Genomic DNA, 3,990 nt, shown 5'->3' on the forward strand with positions numbered 1-3,990 from the left:
CTAACTCAGGCTCCAGTACCTGAAGCGATCTTATAGGCAGGCCCTGTCTCTTCCATGTTGTGAGGTCTGGGTATAGTCCAGTAATGGCAAACCTTTTTGAGCCCAAATGCCCAAATTACAACACAAAATCAACTTATTTTTTTCAAAGTGCCAACACTGACAGCCACATTAGTGATAGCCACAAATAATGGCCGCAAGAGCCTCTCACCAATCCCAGCGGCACAGCAACACTTAATTGGAACAGATGTCTTGTTGCCCGTGGTGACACCCACAACTGCCACTGCAGGGGCAGCATCCTTGACGCCGCTGTCCCCTGGCTCACAGAGCACTGCTCCAGTCTCTCTCCATTGCAGCAATGACTCCTCTCTCTCCGGGTGGTGATACTGGGCTGGACATTAAATTGGACCCATAGTCTTCCATGACTACGTGTCCCATGGTGCCCTTGTCCTGGCTCCTCATTGGTCCCTGGCTGCAGCCAATGGGGATGCAGGAGAAATTAGAATAGCCCCCGATCTCTGCAAGCGATGCTTGATAGAAGGGGGGCGAGTGGGAGGAAATACACCGACAGCCCGCGCTCGTTGCTGCACTTCTCACTCCAGCAGCTTCGCCGTGCAGGGGAGGGAGGATTAGAGAGCGCAGGCAGTGGCACCCACTTCCCAGTGTAGTTGGCGTGCCCATGGAGAGGGCTCTGTGTATCAGCTGTGGCACACGTGCCATAGCTTTGTGCCTGGTATAGTCCGAGGCCCAATATTGAGGGGCACCAATCCAGAAGATGCAAGGGGAACAGCCGCCGTAGCTACAGTGCAGCCAAAAGCTTGATAGAAAAAGGCCAACAATAAAATCAATGGAGAAAAAGGTCAAAGATTTCTCTGTCACCTAATACACAAAGGAAAAAAAAAAAACTGACGGAGTGGGAGGGATTAGGTGGGTGTTCCAACAGCTCTTCTTTGCCAGTGTCCAGTCACCCAAAGGCACTTGCATATAACCCAATGATTTAGGACCAAGCTTGTGTCCTGCACTGTACAATTTAGAAAATTATTTGCTTAGGAAACTTCCAAAAAAGTTAAGGCACGTATGCCAAAAGATGCTAACTAGATTTTTGGTTTACATACACATTAATTTTTAATATTTCCTGGAGTGCATCTTTAAAGGTTACATACCGTAGCCTTTTATGAGGCTCATTAGACTTCTCCCAAATGGTTAAAGGGGATATGCCAAAATATCTGTAAATATCAGTTTTGCCTCAAGTAAATTACTAGTATGCATCTTTTAGGTTTAAAATAAGTATTTTATAGGTAAAGTTTAACGGAAAAAAAAAAATCCTTTGAGTACATCATGGGATACAGAGTCTAGCTAATATTCATTACCTGCTGGGACATCCCAGAGCAAAAGCCTTGGGGGGGGGGGGGGGGGGAAGGAGAAACCCTGCCAAACAATAGCCATCAGAACTTATACGGCAGCCCACAGTACACTGTGGCCGAAAGCAGAATCCTTGGCTGCTCGAACATCTACTTGATAAAATTTTGTGAACCTATGCACTGAAGACAAAGTAGCAGTGGTACAAATCTGAGCCACAGATACCCGATGGCAAAAAGCCCAGAGGTTCCTTCACCCCTGGTAGATTGAGCTTTATGTTTCAAACCATAGGCCTGAATTATCAATTGATGGGCCCAATTGTCAATGGAAGCCATGGAAGTTGCCTACCTCTTTTGGGTCCTTTTGTCAAAACACAAAAAAAAAAAAAAAAAAATTATTCAAAAAATAAAGGAGTCTTATCCTTGGACCTCCCCAGATCTAGACAACTAAACCTTGACTGCCCGAACAAAGTCCAAAGAATGCAGTCTCTCTTCCGCCGATCGAGGCTGAGAGAAAAAAGAAAATGAAGGCAAAAAATAATGTCCTGGTTTAAATGAAAGGCCGATACCATTTTTTTGGCTAAAAAAGGATGAACCAAGTCGTAAAACGACCCTGTTGTGGTGAAGGATCAAGTATGGCTCCTTGCACAAGAGGGCTGCCAATTCCGACACCCTTCTAGCCGAGGTGATGGCCATCAGGAAGGCTAGCTTGCGTGACAGCAAGTCTAATGGAATTTCCTTGATAGGCTCAAATGGTTGTTTCCGTAACACAGACAGCACCAAGTTCAAGTCCCAAGGACACATAAGTGACCTAATGGGGGGAAGCAAGTGAGTTGACCCCTGCATAAAAGGCTCAGATCAGTAAATGGGAGGCTAACGGCCTTTGGAAGAATACCAATAGGGCCGAAACTTGACCTGTGATTGTACTCAAAGCCAATTTGATTTCCACAGCTGACTGTAGAAAAGAGAGAATTCTCCTAATTGTGTATTTCCGATGATGCCATTTTTTGGCTTCACACCAAGCAATAAGTCTTCCAGACCTTATGATAGATCTTCCTAGTGACAGCTTTTCTAGCATTCATTAGGTTAGACACTGCTGGTCCCGAGATATCCAAACAAAAGAACTCACTGCTCCAGGTGAGACAGGAAGCCTAATTAGATTCACAGGTGCCTTCCTTGGCTCGCCTCCGCATACAATGAACACTCAAGAAATGGCTGCTCTCCGAGATCCATCAAAATTCTTATTTAATAATGAACATCCCAAGTGTTACAGACAGTACAGATGGTAGACGCGTTTAAAACACTCTAACAGGTGCGCTTATTCATTATCTGAATGGAAGTCAACGTCATGCGCCATCATACAGGTAAAAAACAGCCAGACACAAGCAAAAAAAAAAAAATTACACTTTGCAAACACCCACAGCTAGCCCAAAAGTCCCCCGTATGGTCACCGCACACAGTTGTCCAGCCTCTAGCTAGCTTAATTGTTACAATCACTGGGACATCCCACAATAATAATAATAATAATAAGGGGGTTTCACTTACCCGCGCAGGGCAGCTTAGAAACTAAGAGCCCAATCTTCACCCTTTACGGCGGGTTCCTGTCAATTGAGGACCTTCAAGGACTGGGTACACTTTTCATGGTTAGGGTCCACTTACACTTGCACCTGTACAGCACCTTGCAGGAATGCCTTAGCACTGTAGTGTCCAGGATTCCACTTCGCAGGGTCAAGCGCCCAGAGGCTGGATTACTGGCAAAACCTTGCAGGATCTGGAGTCTTCTTTGCAAGGCTCGGGTACCATTTATCTAAGCATATAAAGCATCAAATGGATCCGATTGGTCAATCCCTTGATTGATTTAAAACCGCCTGTGGGACTAGAGACCTGAAGCTCAGAGAGCTCAAACAAACTGCCCCATTCACCTTGCATACACTGGTATAAAAAATAAAAAAATAAAAACGGAAGTCCTTCCTGTATGGGAGGGGGTTATATATGGGATCATTTTCTGTCCAAAGACCTTTGGTGTAGCAGTGTCCATTCACCTGGAGATGGAGTATAACCAGCAGGTAATGAATATTAGCCTGACTCTGTGTCCCATGATGTATGAAAAATAAATAATATATATTTTAGGTCCTGCCTGGGAGTGATTACCAAAAAATTAGAAAATAAAACATTTTAAGCAAATTCATTTTATTAAAAAATATTTACACAAAGAAAGAGGGAGGGGGGAAAAAAATAAAAAAAAGGGGGGGGGGGGGACATGTGCTATGAGAAGAAAACATTTATAAAAACACATTCAATGAGTGAGAAGAAAACTTTTACATTTTCTTTGGTGCCCATATTAAAAAAAAAAAAAAAAAAAAAGGGTAAAATACTATAAATAAATCACAAGCTCAAACAAATGATTTGCCTTAGTGCACGTCTTTACAGGTCTCTCCATATGAATGCATGGGAATTACTTGACAAATAAATAGCACAGATGTTTAAAAGCAGCAGGTCCACGTCTTGTAAACAGTCCTTTCTTAAAACACAGACATGTCTCTGAATCCACAAAGCGGCAACACTGCGACAGACAACAGGGTAAAAAGAAGTGTTGTCCCTCTATTGGTCCGATTTTCTTTGATCAAGTTACAAG

At 43.7% G+C, this 3,990-nt stretch overlaps 1 protein-coding gene across 1 annotated transcript in view; it reads left to right on the plus strand.

The window, feature by feature from the left end:
- Window positions 1-3,990, plus strand: part of SLC2A12 (solute carrier family 2 member 12) — a 169,894-nt gene that overhangs the window by 154,606 nt on the left and 11,298 nt on the right. The gene's annotated exons all lie outside the window — the stretch shown is intronic.

Source organism: Lithobates pipiens, unplaced genomic scaffold (assembly GCF_037356315.1).
Source record: "Lithobates pipiens isolate NorthernLeopardFrog02 unplaced genomic scaffold, aLitPip1_a1.2 Scaffold_18, whole genome shotgun sequence".
Lineage (NCBI taxonomy): Eukaryota > Metazoa > Chordata > Amphibia > Anura > Ranidae > Lithobates > Lithobates pipiens.